We start from the raw sequence: 23704 nt of genomic DNA, 5'->3' as shown, positions 1-23704 counted from the left end.
ATGCAGGAAACAAAACACGACTGAGTACGTTAATGATGAGGAAACAATGTTGTAACACGGGTAAGAGCTCATAAAAGCAGATTTTGCATAATCTGTCTCGTTGGACTTTGCACGACTCTTTCAGGGATGGTTTTGGCTCCTCCTTTGAAGCGTTCTCTCGTCTTGGATAGAGCGCACTGCAGTTGGAAAGGTGAGACTGCTGAGTTTGGAATGGCCTAAAAATACAGTACATTTTTGGGTTCACCTCAGAGTTTGGGATTAGCAGTGGAACGTGACTTGCTTATGTCATATTTTGGCAACGGCTTTGAAAAACAAAAGTATAATTTCGACAAGTACTTTTTCTTTCCTGGCCGTATTTCCGATGGGCACGGCGGTTGGTAATATTTTTGACAGCTATCTTGGTTGTAGAGGCCCATTTTGGTGGAAGGACTATTGAAATGCCCGGTGTGATGGATCCATTTAGGGCCTCTTGTATTTTTGGTCTGATGCACTATGACATGTTGTTGTTGTTGTTGTGGTGAAAGCACAAATTCAGGTTATTTTCACAAATGGCAGTGAAAGCCTTGGTTTGGTTTGAGAGATGCAGAAATGCAGCCTTCAAGCAAATAATAAAAGCAATTTGGAACATGTTTACTCCTCTTAGATTTAGGCTAACTTTAATGATCCACAAGGGAAATCACTTAGACACAATGGCTCACAAATTGCAGTAAAAAATAAGTTAATACAGTTGAAAATAATTCAAGTATTGGATTTTAATGACAGTTTTGGGCAGAAATAACCAGCTATCTGCTATTTTACTTATATAAGACATGGGTAAACATTGTGTTTGTGTTAATTTGGGAAATTACAGATCAAAACCAAGACTGCTATGATTTCTACTCCAAACTAAAGCTGTAATTGCTCAATTAAAACATGAAATCATCGAGTAACTTGGTTGGTTGTTGTCTCAAATCACACTTCCAGTTTCAGATTGTCTTATCCTTGGGCAGAACACTTTATGCTGTGCCTGAAGGTGTGATGTTAATGAGTTAAAGCAGGCACCAGAAGTGGGTGGAGTCTACAAAAATGTTCCCAAGTAGAAGTACAAAGAAGTGGTTCAAGAAATTACTCAAGCAAGTGTGAAACGTACTTGGGATAACTATTACTCAAGTACAAGCAACTTAAAGAGTAACTGTCTGGATTTAAAATCGGATTTATACTTTGAATTGAGTGTAATTGGAAGGACAAAACAGTGAAAATACCAGATTTTGTTCTTTATTTAAAGAATAGACACACAAATGAGAAACATTAAATCAGACCTGAAGGAGCGACGAAAGAAGCACAAATGTTCATGTAATTTCATATTGTCAACATAAAGCTTTTGTCACTTGTAGAATTACTCAGAGTGGGAAACGAAACCCACGCTTCTACTCAAGTAAGAGAATGTTTCTTCAATGAAAAATATGACACTAGTAGGAGTAAAACGATGGTGTCAAAAGGTTACTCCAAGAAGAAGTACAATTTCTTACTCAAGTCAATGTCACTGAGTACGACCCACCTCTGGCAAACACATTAGTGTAGTTACGACGTTATTCGTTAAATGGGGTTCGGGAGCAGGACCATGCCTCAACCTCTTCTTCAGCAACCACACCCCCACTCTTTAACCACGCCTCTAATTACCCAGAAGGGCCATATATATACAGGCCAATCCCAGCATCTCTTGTTGTCTCTGCTCTCTCACACATAACCATCTACAGAGGGGGGGTTCTGAATCGACTGGGCTGATTACCCGAGACAGAGCCCCCATCCTGAGTCTCTACCCAGCCAACCCTCATCAATCCATCATCGCTCCAACATCGCTCCATCATCGATCCATCGTCGCTCCATCATCGATCCATCGTCGCTCCATCATCGATCCATCGTCGCTCCATCATCGATCCATCGTCGCTCCATCATCGATCCATCGTCGCTCCATCATCGATCCATCGTCGCTCCTTCATCACTATTATCAATTATCAATTCAATTCCATTTGTTGTGGCCTGGTCCTTGCTAGTGAATGCTCGTCCATCATATTCTTTACATATTTAACATTTTGTTCCTTGTAAACTACAATAGTGATTTTAATGTGACCAAACAGATTATAAGGCGTCATAAGGCGTCATAAGGCGTCATAAGGCGTCATAAGGCGTCATAAGGCGTCATAAGGCGTCATAAGGCGTCATAAGGCGTCATAAGGCGTCATAAGGCGTCATAAGGCGTCATAAGGCGTCATAAGGCGCTGGTACAGCTGGCAGCCCGGTGTAAACGCTCTCTCTTCTTTCTCACACTTATTGTGCTTTATCTCCTATATTTTGTAAATATAGTTAGTATATTTTTTCTATTTTACTGTACGATAGGGACACGCGCTGGAATAGTTTTTTAATTCAACTGTTTTTGACTTTTTTTCGGCTGGATTTGAGCGTTTTTCGTTGCGTTCGTTGTGTTGTTGTGAAGTGAGCTAGCTCCGAGCGAGCCCACCAGCCCCCCCCCCCCACGCCCTCCGGCCGCGCTAAAGTACGGCGTGTCGTCGGTACACGTTTATATACACGTTTATATGAAAGAGGAACTTCACGAACGATCGGGACACGCACTGGAATCGCTTTAAATTAACTTGTTTTGACTTTATTCGGCTGGATTGAGTGTTTTCGTCGTGTCGTTGCGATGTGTCTTGGCTCTGATTCCCCCGGCTCCGGCCCCGCCCCCCGGCTCCGGCCCCGCCCCCCGGCTCCGGCCCCGCCCCCCGGCCGGCGCCGTACCTCGTTTCCACAAAGGAGGAACTCATGAAACTGCAGAGAACAGTCGTCTTACCCGGAGATCGTCACGTTATCCCGTCGCAATACTGACCTAACCTAATACTGATGTGCAATTCTGTCGTATGTGCAATTGCTGTTGGAATTCATGTGCAATCTATGTGCTGTCGTGACACATATTCATGTGCAATTACTGTCGGGATCACATGCAATGGTATTTATTTATTTATTTATTTGTCTATGGGAGTTTTTATTTATTTATAGGAGATCTTCTACTGAAAGTGTTTTTCAGACTTCCTATAAGTGATCTGTTCTTCTGTATCTACCTCTGTATCTACCTGCGTTGCACCAATGAAATTTCCCCATGTGGGACAATAAAAGAATATCTTATCTTATCTTATCTTATCTTAGATATTAGTTTATTGATATGACTAGAACCGATTATCTGCTCTTGGCACTGTCTCCAAGCAACTCATGTATTATTGATACGTTACATTCAAAGCAAAAGAAAATTGAATTCTGTCAACTGGACAAACTAACTAACTCACACATAATTCACACATAATTGGCCATTTTTAATTCTATTTCTATGGAAACTACCTTGACGACTGATGATTTACACAGACGTTAATCCGATTGTGATCTCATTGTTGTGACAATCGGCTCTTTTTGGTAAAATTGCCACATTTTCTCTGGAATACAAGTCTATGCTCAAACAAAGTCGAAGCAGAGGACTTTAGTAACCTCTCCAAGGACGTATAAAGATACCAAGTTAAACATGAATCATGATCTGCCTCCAAGAAGATTGTGATATACATGTTTTGGCATATCACCCACCCAAATTTTCATCTTTCTTGCTCTCTGTCAATTTGTCTTTGATTTATCAACGTTATATCCCTTCGCACTTGCTTGGTTGTCTTTAAAATGTTGAGTAAAATGATTTAACAATGCATTACTAAGGATTGGGTTTGAGCGTCAGAAAGAAACTGAAGTGAAGAAGTCCTGTAATTTTACCACTGTAGCATTAGCATAAACCACCTCAACATGTTTTTAACGTAAATGAACAGCAGCAATACTTAAAGTTCTTCCGAGTTGATTGAGATACTACTAAATACAATTAAATTAAAAAAACAACAACAATTTGGCGGTTGTCCTTCCTATGTATCGCTTTTCATCTGCGCCTTTTTTGGGGGGTGAAGTTTGCTTTTCATATATAGCTGTAATAAAAACTGTGACACTAAGAAAACAAGCTCCATCTGTTGAGTTATCAAAACACCACCTGTCGCAGAATCCTCAGGTTTACGTCCAATTTTCTCAAGAAATATTAGCATTTGTTTACTTGGATCTCTCTTGAGCCACCTGTTATTTAAAAAAAGTCGTCACAAACATAAAATAAAGCAAGGTTAGAGTTTTTGTCCAAACATGTTGCATTTTGGCAGAAAATAATTGGACATTTTCTGCTACGTGTGCATCGTCCCAAATTGCATGTTTTAGTGTCCTTGAGAATTACGGCAGACAAGCAGGAGTAAATCCTGTTAGAATAAATATATAAATATAGAAGATTAAACTGTTAAAACCACATATTCAACCTTATTGTATACAGCGGTTACTTGACTTAAAGGTGCATTATGCTACTTTTCTGGTGGACACCCAATACTCCATGGAATTTAAATGTATCTCTATCTCTATGGAGACGACGACCAGGTGACTCCATCAGGCCAAATTGCGAGTCAGATCTGTGGAGTGAACCTTCTTACGGTGTAATGGAAAATGTCATGCCGCACCTACGTTTCACAATCTCTGTCTAGATGCTAAATGCCCGTCGTCATATCACAGGAAGATGAACGTTGTGTCGTTAAGATAGGACAACGAATAACTAATATGTTACGAAGCTTATCTATGAAGGCCTTGCCCGCATTTACTGGTGTTTCTGTACTTTAGATTTGGAATTCACCTCCTGGTTTGGTATAAAATGTGTGTTTGAAGTTTTGTCTTGACTTAGAGACAGATGAGACTCTGGGAGGGACAGATATTTGTTTTTGCTTGTGCACTTGAAAACTAAATACATCCTCACGATTGGACTAAAGACAACTCTTCTCAAGTTTTTCTTTCAAAGTCTTCCAATAGAAGATCGGTAAGAATGCCAGTTTTCTACAGACATTTGAAGACAGAAAAGCAGAAAAATAAAAGCTTTAATGTGTGCTCGACGGTGGTTTAATGGTTTTGTGGTTACTGTCACCTTGCCATGGCGACTTTGATTGGCGTGACCATGTGCCGAATGTCTCTACCTTCTTCCTCTCCCTATTTCACGCTACAGCCGTCCTGTCTAACACCTTTGGGGCAGGAAGATCTTAAAATAGGAAAGCTTTTATTGCATGATTAAACTCCAGCCATGTCTCACCTTCGTCGATGCGCGTTGGGTTTTTTGGAGGTCGTCGGCAAAAGCATGTTGTTTGGGACAGAGTTCAGACTTTGGAGTGAGACATCGGGCTATTTTTGTGTGAAATGGCACTGATTAAAAGCTTGACTTGTTTTTGGTCATGAAAGCGATACCGAAAGCCATTTTTGAAGATAAAATCGTAAATTGAAAATTTGAGATCGATCAGTATGAGGGAGAATTTTTTTTTACATTGATGGTGATCGAGAGTGGGGGATAGGACATTTATTGGCTGCGAACGAAAAGTGGGGCAGTAACCTGCACCGATTATTGGGCGAAGAAGCCGTACAATTTCGCCCGTCGACTTGTAGAGGCCTTTCTAGTAATATCGGCTTGAGTTTGTCCAAAAGCGAACTGAACAAAATGAAATCGTTTAGACGCAACGTTAAATTCCTTGTACACATTATCCAACATTTCATAAAAGTATGATGGGTATTCGCTTGACAGAACAATATTGCACTGATGTTCCTATTTATGAAGACATCTATGTAGTGTTGTCAGAGTCTGCACCCAGCACGACGGCAGCGATTACACACCCGCCGAGTGGATCCACTTTGTTCAAACTGTCCGCGGTGATGCAAGAAGAAGGGTCCCCTCTGGAGACCACAGCACCGACCCTTATTTATGAAAGTCAACGGGAAGATGAAAGCGCAGAAGGCAGCCCGAGTGACCTGTTTGGAGAATGGAGCTTCAAAGTCACCGCAAACTCATCTGCTCTCCGCCTGCGACAAGGGTAAGATAATGAGCCCAGAGAGGAGCCCTCGAGAGGGAATCACAGAGAGTTCAATTGGGCCTTCGTACATCGCTCCTGGCATCGTCTGGCTGTGATTGTGTGTGAGTGGCAGAAACATATTACAGATTCATTTACATCTACGAGTACTTCTGATTTGTCTGTGAGGAAGTAATTGAATCATCTTCCATTGTTACTATTTCCTTTATCGGTGTTTCAGTCGAATATAGTGGCATCATAACCCGTGTATGGTTTGCACTTGGTTGGTTCTGTGTGGTTACGGGCACCAAACAGCCCGCTAAGCCCCTCCCCTGTCCATTAGCCCCCTTTCGGTTAAGATATGAACACATTTAGCTCACCGATCAGAGAACAAGTGCCACGTGTGGTGCTCGTGATCGGGAAACGTGTGAATCTGCTGCCACAAAGCGAATCAGCACTCATCAATCAGTCGAGCATATTGCGGCAAAAAAACTAAAACGATAAGTCTATGTTCCTCACGTTAATGAAGAACTCGCCATCAATCTGAAACACCTTATGTCAGGGGTGGGTAATTATTTTCCTCAGAGGGCCAAATGAGAAGCAGACAACATTGTGGAGGGCCGGGCCAAAAATGTTAACTCAATTCTGCATTTTAATTTGATTCCATTTTAAAAGCAGTAAATGGCCTTGTTTTGACAAGCTGATAATAGTACCATGTGTTATTGCGTGAGGAGAGAATTAGGCTGTCTTACAAAAAAGGAATATACGCAGTAAAATGTACCAAATGGTAAACAAACATTCTAACATTCACATTGTCTTTGTGCTCCAACAATAAACGATATGTAACGTTATGATTGTCGAACTGCCAAACTGTGCAGAACTTAAGTATTGTGAAGTAAAGGGAAAAGTGTAACATGTTCACTGGTACTTATCATACAGGCCATATCATTGTGTACACAGTAAGCCTATTTTTATTTTTATCCTATAGCAGATCTCTTTTTGACTTATATATGGTGTTTTAACATTGTTCATGTTGCACCAAAGCAAGTTCCTGTTTGTGAATTCTGTTCATTGACATTGGCAATAAATGGCAATAAACCTTTTCTGATTCTGCTCATATTTCCACATTTTAGTGTTAAGTGATTACAATCTAGCCTCTTTTGAGCTTTAACAAGTGCATCGAAGTCAGGTTGAATGTTTGAAGTGAAGATGCAAAGATGATCATCAGAGAGAGGATCTGTCTCTGGATTTGTTAAACTTCATCACTGAGAATGTTTGTTCGCACATGTAGGTGGATCCAGATAGAACAAACATCTTCGGCGCATGTTTCCCCAGGTGAACTCCAGCAGTGATGCTGACTTGAACTGGTCTGCCAGTGCTGCATCAGACTGCAGCTCAATGAGATCTAGCTGAAGATCACCGGGTGCATTTTCTACACTGCAGCCAACTTTTGGAAATCTCCTTGAGAACTCAACATGCAGTGCTCCTAACACGGATGAGGAGGTGATCAGCTGATGGTTTGACTTCAGGGTTTGCATGTGATTGAGACTATATCCTGTAATTGACTGTCACATGAAAGCTTTCACAAGGCTGTACATTTCATGAACAAAATGGCCCTTGCCTTGTAGTTCAGTGTCCAGTTCATCCAGGAGTCACATCAACAGCAAATGCAAGATCTGCTATCCAGTTCACATCTGAGAGCTCAGGTATATCTTTGCCTTTGTACCCACAAAACTCTTGTATCTCTGCTTTCAAGTCCAAACATCTTTTCAGAATTTGGCCCAGGCGGAGCCATCTGACTGCTGACACATGATGTCACTATGTTCATTCTCATGCTCTTCTAAGTGCAACAAACTGTCTGTGATTTAATGCTCGTGCCCTGATGATGTTAACTGTTTAGATTACAACATCAACAACATGGTTAAGTTTTAGCACTGACTTGCACAACACATGCTGATGTATAGTACAATGTGTGAACACCAATGTATGCTCAGAGTCCAGTTCAGTCACTTTATCTTGAATCTGTTTCAAAAGTTTGACATCAGATTTGGACACCCATCCGTAGTGACACCAGCCGATATGTCCCATGTCAGTCCCAGTTTGTTCATGCATTTGTTTACCTCCGTAGACAGGTCACTCCCGGTTGTTTCTACCACCAGAGGACAGTGTTGAGTCTGAGATGTGCCCAAACTAAAGAACGCCGACACTGGGAAGGTGGTGGAGCTTAAGCTCATGTCCCTCATGCTGTCTGCGTTGTAGAACTCCAGCTCTTTTCTGGGACAGTTCAGGTAAATCCCAATCTTCTGCGGCTTGTTATGGAGTATCCGGATGTGAAGATCTGAAATTTACCAGAACTGAATTTCAAGTATGTTTGAGGTAAACCCTGTCCCCACTCCTTCTGTGCCCCCACATAAACCTCTCAGTAAAGCTGTTCTGCAAATGTGTTTTTGGGCAGTGCAGTCTTGGTACTCATGTCATAGATATCATGCCCTACGTCATATTTAGTTTGACAAAATAAGGCCACGCTCTGGTCCTGCACCACAGACGGACTAGTTTTGTCCTCTCGCAGAGACAGACGTTCTCCTCGACGCTTCACCACCTGAACCGGGTTTGAAGGAAGCGTTTGCGGCTTTGGCTTCTTTCTGTTCAGTCCACATCTTCAGAAAGTGCTCCATTTAATCCGCTCCGTTAATCACTGTTGTCAGTTTCCTCCAGTTGTTGGTTCTCAGCTTTGGTTGCTTCTATATCACCCAAAGTCTTGGTCATCTTCTGTAACGCCTCCTCTTCACGGTGCTGCACTTTCTCATGGAGCTGCTTTTCTTTCTGATGCAGAAACTCAAGCGTCTCCTTAAACTGAGATCTGATCAGTGTCTTCAGCTCAGTGTCAGTCAGGTCTTTGTATTCTTCAGCGTGTTTCGTCTTGTAATGCCGACTCAAATTGTAATCTTTAAACATGGCGACCTGCTCTCCACAAACTAAACACGTGGGTTTTACTCTAACTTCAGTAAAAGATATTTAGTAGTCCATATTCTGAGGAAACCTCTTCCTTCAGTATCAACCTTTCTCTTTTCTTTTTGATGGGTGAAAGTGACAGGTTTTCAACACGACGCAATTTACGTGCATCCATTGGCTTACAGATTACGGCATAATCACGTAATGTGTATGCCTTATGCAATGCTGTGTACTCAACTTACTGGCTTTGACATTAGAAATTCTATTAAAAACTCCACAACTTAAGAAATCTAGGCAAAAGTTTGTAAATAACTTGCCACAAAAGGTTAACTGCAAATCATGTGCAGAGATGTTAAAGGATACACAGATCTAATGAAGCTCTTTTGAAGACGAATGTTTGTTTAACATCTGTACAAACAAACAGCAGAAGAAGTGGAGTGAATTGGCCCAGGGACAAGACACCTCTTCCAGTCTTTATGTAAGAGACACTTTTAATTAGGCATCATACTTTTTAATGATCTGTTATGAAGGTTAGAACAGTGTTTTTCTACATTTTGCTTAACAATCTGGAATTGCTTTGAGCAGTTAAGCTATGTTTCCTCAACAAAACATGTTTGGGCTAACCTTGAAAATGCTCTGTCATTAAGTGATATAGAATGAACTCCTCCATGTCAAGACAATCTAAAACTATTGTAAGCTGTAAGATTGGTCCAACATTTAGATAACAGCGGTTGATGTTCCCCGTATCCCATGTAGCGCAGGTAAAACAATTTCACACCAAACGGGTTAATTCTCCCAGAGTAATCTATCGTAAAAGCTGTCGTTCTCTCATCTACCATATGTTACCGTTTGAATTTCATTATCTCCATCACAGACCGCCCCTCGCCACGGCGCGCTGAGCAGAAAGCAGCGAAGCGACCGCGGAACATTCAATATGTCTGCTACAATCCCCATTGATTCATATGCGGGCGCTGTGTTCAGGTCGCTCAGCAGGAATCACATGGAACAAGAGCTAAGGCTTTTCATCTCACCACAGAGCAATGGAAGGCTTCAGCAGAGTTTAAGAGATTTAACCTCTATTTAGGGAACACTATGTAACTTTGTATATGTGTTTTTCTTTTTTTAAATGAAAGACATAATTCCAGAAATGCTAGATGGATCAGTTTAATGCAATTTTGTTGAACATTCCAAGCAAATCTCAAAGGAGACAAAAAGGTGTTGGGAAGATTACTTAGAAAATATATTCCCATAAATAAATTCTTGTAAATTTTAGCAAATAGATGTGAAAATGTACATTGGATACTTAAAATACTTTCAAATTGAGTTGCATTATATTGTATTATTGTATTATCGTATTTAAAAAAAACAAGTTCATGTAATCTCTTTGTCCAGGGTTGTTCCATGGTAGAACGTGTTTCAAACATAGTCATCTGAACAGTGTATTAGAAATCACGACGTTTTGACTGCCATTCGAAAGTTATTTTAAAATCTGATGGAAATGGTTTGGTAAAATTTAAACAAGGAGATGAGAGAATTATGGCTTTTACAATAGATTAGTCTTGAAAAATGAACCTGTTCTGTGTGTAATTGTTGTACCTGCACTATGTGAAATGGGGAACATTTATACCACTTTTACACGCTGGACAATTCTGTTTTGTTCTGTTTATTTGTTCATAAAAAATGCTAAATGACAATAATGATAATATTTAAAACATCCAAGTTTGTTTTACATCTATTTGTCACTCATTAGAGATGGAACAATGGCACTAACCACGAGAGCTGTGTTTTCTATTGCTCTCCCTTTTTTTTGTAGCCTGATCAATACTTTTATTTTGTGGTTTTCAGAGAAAATATACAATATATTGTGGTACTTGAACATATTTATTCTAAATATAAATGTGTTGGTAGATGTATTTCCCAATTATAAATAATGCACCTTTAACAAATAATTTTAGAGTAATTAGCATACCATATTCTTTGTTTTCCGGGGCGGGTTTTCCAATTAATGTCAAGCAATATATGTAATCATTGAATGTATTTTGCCTGGTGAACCAAGCTACTCCTATGCAAATCTTTTTGACTTGATCCTGCCTGATCAAGTACCACAATATATTCCTTTAATATATGTATATTTTTTCTGAATTCCACTGAATAAAAGTATTGAAAAATTGTATTCTAAACATAAATGCTTTGGTACATGTATTTAGTACATTAATTGGATGTAATTCAACTACAGTATTTTCAGTAGTTTTATTACATCCAATTAAAATCAAGCAATATATGTAATCATTGAATGTATTTTGCCTGGTAAACCAAGCTACTCTTATGAAAATCTTTTGACTTTCCGTGTTGTCAACCTATTTCTTCACAGACCAATCCTGCACTTCACCTGTGTACTACATTGTTCCAGGCCACTGCTTTTGCTTTTACACTCTTCACAGGTGATTTTCCAATATGCCTTTCTCCCGCGCTGGTGTTTTTGTTTCCGTGTTTCAGAATAGTTTCGCATGGGATTAGCCTGAGATGCCAGGTAGCTGTTTGCATACATTTAGCGCTGTGGGTGTTGTGCGTGCTTGTGTGCTGGTCCATCGGCCTCGTGAACCGTTGCGTCCGCTCCCATAATGAGGCGTGACATTACAGCTCAGCGTCTTCTATAATGAAGGTCTCCCCTGATCACACGTTAAGTATACATGCACTGTCGGAGTAATCCACACAGTGCAACACTGTTTCCCTCCCGAGTCCCGCCGCTGCTCACCGATCCGCCTCGTCATATTCTCTTGGAGTCTTTGTTTACAGCTCTGTGTTACACTTCACCTCTTCTCACTCCACTGGAAACAACAGCAAATTAACATTTTACTACATGAGCCTGTTTGAAAATGCCACATATACATGCGCACAGGGCGGAAAGCAACCGGTTCTGCATTTATTAGTCTTTCTGAGCTTTTTATAACCAAGCCATGGCTCAAAAATTGACTTATTTATTCATTATTTCTTTCATCATGTCTGATTGCATAGTGTCTGCTAAGTCCATCCTTTAAATGTGCATTATGTAACTTTTCTGATGGAGAGTTTGCCTCCTCCTTGAACCGACACCTTAACATGGTGGAGGGATTTGAGCGCACGAATGATCCCAGGAGCTATTTTCTTGTGGGGATGAGAGCCTGAGGTTGAGCGATATCGACTAGATATAGTCGGTCTCACCTCCACACACAGTTCGGGTTCTGGAACTCATCTCCTCTGGAGTGTCGCATCCCTGCGCCTTCAGGTTGGGGACAGGCCTTCTTGGAGTCCCTGGAAGGGGTACTGGACAGTGCACCGACCGGGGACGCCATTGTTCTACTGGGGGACTAGAGGGGTAATCGGGAAGAATGGCTTCGCCAATCTGAACGCGAGTGGTGTTCAGTTATTGGACTTCTGTGCTAGCCATGGATTGTCCATAGCAACCAAGCACAAGGGTGTCCATCAGTGCACGTGGCACCAGGACACCCTAGGCTGGTGATCAATGATGGACTTTATTGTCGTGTCATTTGACCTTGGGTGAAGAGAGGGGTAGAGCTGTCAACCGATCACCACCTGGTGGTGAGTTGGATCCGCTGGCGGTGGAAGAAGTCGGTCAGACTTGGCAGGCCTTAGCACACTGTGAGGCTCTGTTGGGAACGTCTTGCAGAGCCCTCTGTCTGCAGGGTCTTCAACTCACACCTCCGGGAGAGCTTCTCCAAGATCCCGGGGTAAGCTGGGACATTGAGTCCGAGTGGACCATGTTCTCGACCTCCATTGTCAATGCGGCTGCTCAGAGCTTTTGTCGCAAGGTCTCAGGTGCCTGTCGCAGCGGCAACACCCGAACCCGGTGGTGGATACCGTAAGTAAGGGATGCCGTCAGGCTGACGAAGGAGGCCTATCTGGCCTCTTTGGCTTATTGGACTCCTGATATCATTGTCAGGTTTTGGCGGGCCAGGCGTGTCGCAGCTTTTGTTGATGTAGAGGCAAAAACCCGGGGCTGGGAAGATTTTGGAGAGGCCATAGAGGAGGACAATCGGTCGGGCCCAAAGATATTCGGCCAAACTGTCCGGCTTCTCAGAATGGGGAAGCAGTGCTTCACCAACATCGTTGATGTTGCGGGTGGAGACCTGCTGACCTCGACTGGGGATGTCGTCGGACGGTGGAAGGAATACTTTGAGGACCTCCTTAATCCCACTGTCACGTCTTCTGAAGAGGAAGCAGAAACTGAGGACTCAGAGGCTGACTCGTCCATCACTCAAGCTGAAGTCATTGAGGTTGTTCGCAAACTCCTCGGTGGCAGGGATCCAGGGGCGGATGAGATCTGCCCTGAGTACCTAAAGTTTCTGGATGTTGTAGGACTGTTTTGGCTGACACGTCTCTGCGACATGAGGTGCTGAATAAGACTCAGCTCCTCCAAATCCGAGGCCATGGTTCTCAACCGGAAAAAGGTGGCTTGCCCTCTACAGGTGTCCGGGGAGTTCTTGCGCCAAGTGGAGGAGTTCAAGTATCTTGGGGTCTTGTTTCACAAGTGAGGGAAGGATGGAAGGTGAGATTGACAGTTGGATCGGTTTAGCGTCTGCAGTGATGTAGTTGCTGCATCGGACTGTTGTGGTGAAGAAGGAGCTGAGTTGAAAGACAAAGCTCTCAATTTACCGGTCAATCTATGTTCCTACCCTCACCTATGGTCATGAGCTTTGGGTAATGACCGAAAGAACAAGATTGCAGATACAAGCGGTCGAAATGAGTTTCCTCCGCCAGGTGGCTGGGCGCTCCCTTAGAGATAAGGTGAGAAGCTCGGTCACACGGGAGGAGCTCGGAGTAGAGCTGCTGCCTCTCCACATCGAGAGGCAGCAGTCTAAGCCAGGTCCCTGCTTAGACTGCTGCCCCCACGACCCGGCCCCGGACAAGCGGAAGAAGATGAATTGGTAGAGAAGGAATCATGGCATGAACCACAAGAGACGTTTTTTTTCTATTTCTCTCCTGCCTGATCAAGAACCACAATATTCCTTTAATATATGTATATTTTTTCTGAATTCCACCAAATAAAAGTATTTAAAATTTGTATTCTAAACATAAATACTTTGGTACATGTATTTAGTACATTAATTGGATGTAATTCAACTACAGTATTTTCAGTAGTTTTATTACATCCAATTAAAATCAAGCAATATATGTAATCATTGAATGTATTTTGCCTGGTAAACCAAGCTACTCTTATGAAAATCTTTTGACTTTCCGTGTTGTCAACCTATTTCTTCACAGACCAATCCTGCACTTCACCTGTGTACTACATTGTTCCAGGCCACTGCTTTTGCTTTTACACTCTTCACAGGTGATTTTCCAATATGCCTTTCTCCCGCGCTGGTGTTTTTGTTTCCGTGTTTCAGAATAGTTTCGCATGGGCAGATTAGCCTGAGATGTCAGGTAGCTGTTTGCATACATTTAGCGCTGTGGGTGTTGTGCGTGCTTGTGTGCTGGTCCATCGGCCTCGTGAACCGTTGCGTCCGCTCCCATAATGAGGCGTGACATTACAGCTCAGCGTCTTCTATAATGAAGGTCTCCCCTGATCACACGTTAAGTATACATGCACTGTCGGAGTAATCCACACAGTGCAACACTGTTTCCCTCCCGAGTCCCGCCGCTGCTCACCGATCCGCCTCGTCATATTCGCTTGGAGTCTTTGTTTACAGCTCTGTGTTACACTTCACCTCTTCTCACTCCACTGGAAACAACAGCAAATTAAAATTCTACTACTTGAACCTGTTTGGAGATGCCACATTAAACATGCGCACAGGGCGGAAAGCAACCGGCTCTATTTTTCTGAGCTTTTTATGTATTATTTCTTCCATCCAAGTCTGTTTGCATAGTGTCTGCTTAGTCCATCCTTTAAATGAGCATTATGTAACCTTTCTGATCCTCCTGCTTGTCTCTATGGAGAAGTTTGATTAGAATGTTACTCAGACAGTGAAGAATTCGACCTATGGAGACAAGCAGTTGATGCCACTAAGTTCCAGGTCAAATCTGTGTTTTTCTTCCCTGCATTTTGAATGTGTTTTTCAAGGTATTTGCAAACACATTCAAGCAATACATCACATGTAATTGAATGCATGCAAAATAGGTTTGATGCCTAACATCATTGGGACAGAGGACAATAAATATTAATTAATAATAATAATTGAAATATGTAAACACTGTAAACAGGGACGAGGGGGCATTTTTACTCTCACATACTGTTGGACTGCAGATAGCTTTATCGTCCTGCCACTACCAGTGAGAAGACAGCGCCGAAACCTGTGTAAATCAGCTGACAATACACAGCATCTGAAGAAGACTGTGAGTGAGCAGTCGAAACGGTCAGGTAACCTCAGTGGACTAAAGCAGGAGCCAGGCAGGTATTGGACCCCACACAGTGCACCTCTGTAAGTGTCATGTCGGTATTTGGCTATGCTTCTTTACGCCAATCCAAATTTTTACACTGTTTGTTGTGGAAGACATCAAACGTCTTGGCCTAAATAAATACCATCAATGCTTGGCTAACATATCGTTTTGCTTTTAATGAACCAAGGGGTGTCATTGTGAATTTAAACCCCTTGAAATTCTTTGCATTTGTCTATTGTGTCAGAAATCACTTTCTATAAATCCAAGCGTGCATTGCATGGTAGATGATGGATTCTCTTATTCCCGACCCAAATTTGGGTCCCCAAAGATTCTTTAAAGTATTTTATAATCAATACCGTTCTGTTACATATTTATTAACCAGATCATTTTAAGGCAGTAGCATCTCAGATAAGAAAAGGATGTTGGGGTCATCAACATATCCATGTGTAAAATAGGGGGACAATGTTTTCTTTTTTGTTTGAGTGTGCTTTATCTTTATGTAAAAACAAAACAGGGCAATCTAAGTGATCTATATTTTGTTCACAATGTCAAAAATGTTGGGACAATTATTACAAATAAAATATTTATTGGGATTCTGTGTTGTTAAACTTAGTTGGATTCCGCTGTGTAGCTCGATTTCTTCCTGACTCGTACAAACCTTTTCAGACAGATGACTTTACAAAGAAAGGTGTTTAAAGTGCTGACTGGACTGGTAACTTTCAAAAAGGTCCATTTGTTCTGTCCGAGTTATTTTTGTCATTGACATTTATCTGTCAACCATTCTTGCACCAGCTCGAGGCGCACAGATGAATGGTCCCTTTGCTTCTCGTCACCTACATTGGACAATTGGACTCGTTCAAACTTGACTAACAGGACTGGAGTGTAGAAGCTGGAGTGGATCTTAGATAAATACAAGACAGGTTATGTTGTTTCACACAGTTTTGGTTTGTACAGTTTTTTTGCAAATCACCTTGACTTTTTGGGAACATGATTGTCCAAACCAGCTTTGGACAATCATCCTTCCAAAAAAGTACATTTCAACAAGGTACCAATATCAATCCAGTGAATATTTTGACTTTTTTGATGGATACCTGTTCATCTCCATGGAAATCTTATTGGATACACATTGATTATACAGAAATGTATCTAATCCCATACCTAAGTCTAAATCAAAGGATTTAAAGTATTAAAATGAATGTCCCAGATTTCTTTATCTGTTCCAGACCCTCCCAATTTCCATCCCCAACCGGCTGTTTGACGAGTGGAATAAAACGCTCACAAGATTTGTATAGCAGGGCAAAACAACTTTGTAAAAACACAACTTTGATTAAAAACTCTGCAATTATCAAAAGAAAAAGGAGGTTGGGGTTTACCTTATCTTATTTCAGCTCAGAGTATTGCTGTAATGCTTTGACCCAGAATATGAAGCTCAATGGAATATTGAGTGTAATGTTGTGCCGGGGGTTCCTATACAGGCCATATTGACAGATAAAAAGCGGTTAAGTCATATGGAGAACGTTAATAATCCCTAGGTAAAATCTAATCTTACAACATGGAAAGAGCTAGTCAAAACATACAAACTAAACAAAGATTTTTAAATCCTAAACTGGTTGGCTTATGATCCTAGTTTTACACCTAACAGCACAGATTTGAGATTTACAAGATTGTAAAAGAAAATCACATGAAAAGCTTTGACATGTTGAAAGAAACAGGACTTTTACAAATAAGGAGTTATTTGAACCAAGAAATAAAACAAAGCAATGGCTATTTTAACACCCTGATTCAAATCTTTATCAAGGCTTATAAATCAGCAGTTTCAAAGGGAATAATATCTAAATTGTAAAATGTATTAACAATTTGGGCAGCCACTCTACTGATAAACATAACTGGGAAAGAGACGGTAATTTTGCCACTTCAAATTCTCTTTTTGTAGATTTAAATATTATCAGACATACCCAAGCTTTATAAATAATACCCAGATCTGTGGAGAGGTGAGTTTGCTCTCAGTAAGAGTATATGTTTTTTGTTGCAATGAAAAAGCCATAACATCTCCATGGAGACAAGCAGACCACTTGATCATATCCCTGCAATTACTGGGCCCAGCAACAAGAAACAAAAACGCACACAAACGTCAATGTATTCTATGTTAGCCGAAATAATCAAAGGGGAAAACATCTTTTCACAATAACTCCAAAGGTATGTTTGTTGAAAGGACCTAAAGCCACAACATTCTAAAACTGAATCTTATCAACCTATTATGAACTTTAAAGTATTAGTTTGTTACAGAAGCAGCTAAAAACAGAGGGAGCACTTTAACGTTTAAATTCTTTGGAGTATGACACGATAATAAAACATAAACAGAAGAAAATGTGGCCTTTCCAGAACAGTTTTAGAAAGATCTTTAGCTTAAGCAGAATTAGTAAACAAAGTACTTTTATTATTGTGTCTATTATTCTAAACCTTGACTTAAATAAGAGCATTTTACATGTTCATGGTATCGAAATTTATATAGCGAATTGACTATTTTCGTTTTATTTTGGACGGATATCTAATGTGAAACCTTCATCAAACTCTTACAAGTTATAAGAATTAGACTTTTAAAGGGGATCCAGACTGTCACGATGCTGTCATATTAGCCACGTGTCGTGAACTGTGGCGGCTTAAGCTCATTCTTCCAGCCCTCATTTTAAGGCGTTTCATAACTTGACATGTTCAGTCTATTATCCTAACAAGCCCCTCACACTAAAACTATTACTTTTATCCCACAATGAGGGGGATTTGTACAAAGTTTCCAATCCAATAAGGCAGTTACAGGGAGCCGCTGTACCGTGCGGTTTAAAAAGTAGACTTTGATGAATCAAAATCCCGCTTTTTAACATGAAACTTTTTTGATGCGGAACGGAGTGATGCTAGCCTTCCATTTTGGTAACTGCATCCAGCTTTGAAACCCTATCAGCGAGACGTGCCTAGTCACTGCCACTGTCCCACTCCCAGACCCACTCTAGATAGGAACTGTAGCGTATCCTATTCTGACAGTTAAGGCGCCCAATGGCACATTTACATACTCATAAAAACACATTAAATAGTGAGCTGCTGATACTAAAGGAGCTCAACAATGGACATCTTGTGGGTCCGAAAGTAAAATTTCTCATATAATTGAATGGGGAACTGAGAGACTGAACTGACATTCTTTGAAAACAATCTATATGAAAAATCTGGTTTATGGGCCAATGGTCTAGGGAGTAACTTTTACTATTACATACATATGCGCAGTGCGTTTGGCATAAAATGCTCAAAGGGACACAAACCTGACCAGGCAGTATGGATTGAATGACATAATAGGCTGTTTGTGCAGCAGCTGCACTGTTACTTTTGTCATTAAACTGGGAGGACTACTCTGTCTTTAGTTCTTTATCATTTCAAAACTATCCAGGACTTGAGTGTTGCCGCTCCCGCAAGTTTGAGATGTGCACAGGCAGCTACACAAGCCACAGTTTAAACAGACACAGAGAGATCAGAGGCAAAGCTGGGAACACATGTCCACAAGGAGCAAAACGGTCTATAGATGATGAAAATTGACCTCATATTCAATTAGAAACCACAAAAGAGAATTAAATAAGATGTGCAATGCGTCGAGCTGGAATGGCAAACAAACTACAGAGTTTGATTTGATATTATTAATTTCAATCAAACTAAAAGAAGGTGAGAAAATCAAACAATGGAACAGTCCTTGGTCAATAAAAGACAAGCAGATCAATTAACTAAAATTCACAAGAAATAAGCCGATGAAAGACTGACCCAGAGCATCTCTTGTCCTTCTTCTCGGCAAGGAAAAACTCCAAAAACATGGTGGAAAAAAGAGAAACCTTGAGGAGAACCACAGTGAAGGAGAGATCCTTCTTCCATGGACAAACAGACTACAGATGTGTCCAGGTCTAATATATGATATGATAATTCTTTGACTGAACATTGTAATTGTGTTCTGTTCTTTTAACAGCCGAACATTTCAAATTTATATAAAAAAAAAAAAAAAATCATAGAACCGTAGTTACATCCGTAACCGTTTTTATTGCTAAAACTACGCGTCCCACAATGCCGCCGGTGGCCGCCCCTCCCCCACAGGGCTCTGCTGCACTGCTGTGTGAGCTGTGAGGGAGAAGTGCACTTCAAGCACTTTTGAGCAGAAGTTAAGTGGTGTGTCAGTTCAGGTGTACAGAGAACTACACAGACGTCGAAATGTTAGTTAGTACATTTAAAAGTTTAAGATCTTGAGAAGTTCATTTTGTTATATCAACATCAAATGTTTATCTCTGTGTAGAACTGTAGATCAACTCTGAAGTTGTAATGCACATAAACTGAAGCACAGTATTGCTGAAATTACACTTGTTTTCCTAAATACATTTCAGTTTATGAGAACAAACGTTTTGTACTTTTTTTGTATTGATCCAGTAATTGCTTCAAAACAGCCTAGGCTATATAAGCTATTTATTTCTTATATTTTTAAGTTTTATGTTTTACGTTATGTTCGGCCCATGACCCAGCCTGAGCGTCGAAATTCGGCCCGCGGCCCAAATGAGTTTGACACCCCTGTTTTAAACCATCCTTCTACCTGTCCTTTAAGCTTTTAATGGACAAGAAAAGTAAATGTGATTTTTACCTCTGAACCTGAGGTTGCTGTTAAGCTCGAAAGTAAAGGCAAACAACAGCCAAGTTATGCGCATAACTTATTCATTACACAAAGCAGTACTAATGTTTCCTGCTACAGACAGTGTACCGCCTAAGGTCAAATGCACCTTAATTGAGCAGTGTTTTACAATGTATTTGATAATGCCATAATAACTGGTGCTTCTGCAAAGGCCTTGGTGCACGCATTTCATTCAGCCATCCGTGCACTGGCACGGAAGTGAGTAATTTACTGGAGGAGGTAGATAAAAGTTGGTAGGAAACATTAAGCTGAGAGCTACACAAACAACTGCCAATAATAGCACTTTAATAAGATGTATAGTGCAACTGTTAATCTCAATGTCTCTATATAGCTCACATGCTAGACTCAATACTGTAATGCTGAGGCTTTTAGTAAGTAGACTATAGTTGTTAATGTTTTACCATTGTATGAAGTGTATGAGATGGTAAAGCAACAGTGTAAATGGTGGTAACGAGTTATCATCTTTAAAAATGAGTGACTTTGTAGTTTAATTCATGTGCACTCATGTAGGATCTACCTTTGTATTCAATTTAAAGGGGCTGTACCTGATTTTTACCATCTTAAAAGGTGGGTGGGTTTGGGTTTAACATTATATATTCATATTTCAAGAGATTGGGTTTGTCCCTCATTTTAACCCAAGTGAACATAAACACACATCACAAAATTTAAATTGGTCTTAAAGTCCTACCATAAACTGCTTGCCCCAAAATTAATCACCAAGATTTTTACATTGTTATTGCACTCAAAAATGTAGAAAACACATGTGTCCTTACTGAGAGCGGGCTTGCATCTCCACAAACCTGACTCTGGCCTGACACGTGCACAGCTTCCACAGCATTAACCTTATGAAGGCTCTGGAGAGAATCTTTTTACATCATTTACAAAAATCGATAAATAACTGGACCCATTCCAGTTTGTCAGCTTGCATTTAAAACTGGATGATGCTGATACGGCCCTCATATTGTCACGAATCATCTGGATGAACAAAACAACTATGTAAGAGCTCTCTTTCTGGATTTGTCATCTGCCTTCAATACAATTCAATCTGACATTTTAATCTCCAAACTGCTCCATCGAGGAGTTAATCCTAACTGGATTCACTGGTGTGCATCTTTCCTCACCAACAGAGTTCAGTTGTTTATGGTAAATAAAACACTCCTCTGCTACAACCAATGTCGGGGAGCCTAGGGCTGTTAGTTCAGCTCTTCTCTTCACATCATATACAGACAATTACCGTTCATCTTCTAAAAAACAATTTGCATTCAAATACTCAGATGATCCTGTTTTGCTGACTGACTCTGAGCATCCTGGGTGGCACCAGCAGGGCGTGGATGAGGCTGTGGCACGGAGCAAAACAATGCTCTGGAAATAAACATATAAACAGGAAGGAAGAAGTTGTTTTTTACTCCAAACCTTATCTGCTTAATAATGATGTCGGCATGAAACAGTTGGAGTCAGATAAATATGTGGGTGTCATGATCAACTTAAAGTTACCATGGAAACTTCATTTGTAAAAAGACCAAACAAAGAATATATTTCCTCCATGCCTCAGGTCATCCGGGGCCACACAACACTGTTCTTCATGTCCAGCATCCTCAGTGTGCTGCAGTACTGTACCATCCGACAGTACTGTAGTACTGTACCATCCGACAATACTGTAGTACTGTACCATACGACAGTACTGTAGTACTGTACCATACGACAGTACTGTAGTACTGTACCACAGAGCAGTACTGCAGTACTGTACCATACGACAGTACTGCAGTACTGTACCATCCGACAGTACTGTAGTACTGTACCATCCGACAATACTGTAGTACTGTACCATACGACAGTACTGTAGTACTGTACCATACGACAGTACTGTAGTACTGTACCACAGAGCAGTACTGTAGTACTGTACCATACGACAGTACTGTAGTACTGTACCATCCGACAGTACTGTAGTACTGTACCATCCGACAATACTGTAGTACTGTACCATACGACAGTACTGTAGTACTGTACCATACGACAGTACTGTAGTACTGTACCACAGAGCAGTACTGTAGTACTGTACCATACGACAGTACTGTAGTACTGTACCATCCGACAGTACTGTAGTACTGTACCACAGAGCAGTACTGTAGTACTGTACCATACGACAGTACTGTAGTACTGTACCACAGAGCAGTACTGTAGTACTGTAGCACAGAGCAGTACTGTAGTACTGTACCATACGACAGTACTGTAGTACTGTACCACAGAGCAGTACTGTAGTACTGTACCATATGACAGTACTGTAGTGCTGTACCACAGAGCAGTACTGTAGTACTGTACCATACGACAGTACTGTAGTACTGTACCACAGAGCAGTACTGTAGTGCTATACCACAGAGCAGTACTGTAGTACTGTACCATACGAAAGTACTGTAGTACTGTACCACAGAGCAGTACTGTAGTACTGTACCACAGAGCAATACTCTAGTACTGTACCACAGAGCAGTACTGTAGTACTGTACCACAGAGCAGTACTGTAGTACTGTACCATACGACAGTACTGTAGTACTGTACCACAGAGCAGTACTGTAGTACTGTACCACAGAGCAGTACTGTAGTACTGTACCATATGACAGTACTGTAGTACTGTACCACAGAGCAGTACTGTAGTACTGTACCACAGAGCAATACTCTAGTACTGTACCACAGAGCAGTACTGTAGTACTGTACCACAGAGCAATACTCTAGTACTGTACCACAGAGCAATACTGTAGTACTGTACCACAGAGCAGTGCTGTGGTACTGTAGTACTGTACCATACGACAGTACTGTAGTACTGTACCACAGAGCAGTACTGTAGTACTGTACCACAGAGCAGTACTGTAGCACTGTACCACAGAGCAGTACTGTAGTACTGTACCATCCGACAGTACTATAGTACTGTACCACAGAGCAGTACTGTACCGCTGTACCACAGAGCAGTACTGTAGTACTGTGCCATACGACAGTACTGTAGTACTGTACTACTGTACCACAGAGCAGTACTGTAGCGCTGTGCCACAGAGCAGTACTGTAGTACTGTACTACTGTACCACAGAGCAGTACTGTAGCGCTGTACCACAGAGCAGTACTGTAGTACTGTACTACTGTACCACAGAGCAGTCCTATAGTGCTGTACCACAGAGCAATACTGTAGTACTGTACCACAGAGCAATACTGTAGTACTGTACTACTGTACCACAGAGCAGTACTGTACCGCTGTACCACAGAGCAGTACTGTAGTACTGTGGTACTGTACCACAGAGCAGTACTGTAGTACTGTACCATACGACAGTACTGTAGTACTGTACCGCTGTACCACAGAGCAGTACTGTAGTACTGTACCACAGAGCAGTACTGTAGTACTGTACCATACGACAGTACTGTAGTACTGTACCGCTGTACCACAGAGCAGTACTGTAGTACTGTACCACAGAGCAGTACTGTAGTACTGTAGTACTGTACCACAGAGCAGTACTGTAGTACTGTACCACAGAGCAGTACTGTAGTACTGTACCACAGAGCAGTACTGTAGTACCACAACACTATGGCCGGTGTTCCTGGCCAATCGCAGTGTGCCACTCTTTAAAAGGCTCAAGCTCAAACTGAACTTCATACAGAAGTCCATCCTGAAGCTAAACCACAAACAATACAATGATGTCTTAATGAGAGTACACCGTTCTATCAGATGTCCTATGTTATTGTGTTGTGTTCATGTGATTGAGCTGCTGTTTCA

Source organism: Eucyclogobius newberryi, unplaced genomic scaffold (assembly GCF_026437365.1).
Source record: "Eucyclogobius newberryi isolate DKJ021-1_F unplaced genomic scaffold, fEucNew1.0.hap1 SCAF_18, whole genome shotgun sequence".
Lineage (NCBI taxonomy): Eukaryota > Metazoa > Chordata > Actinopteri > Gobiiformes > Gobiidae > Eucyclogobius > Eucyclogobius newberryi.
Note: the sequence above shows the minus strand (reverse complement) of the source record.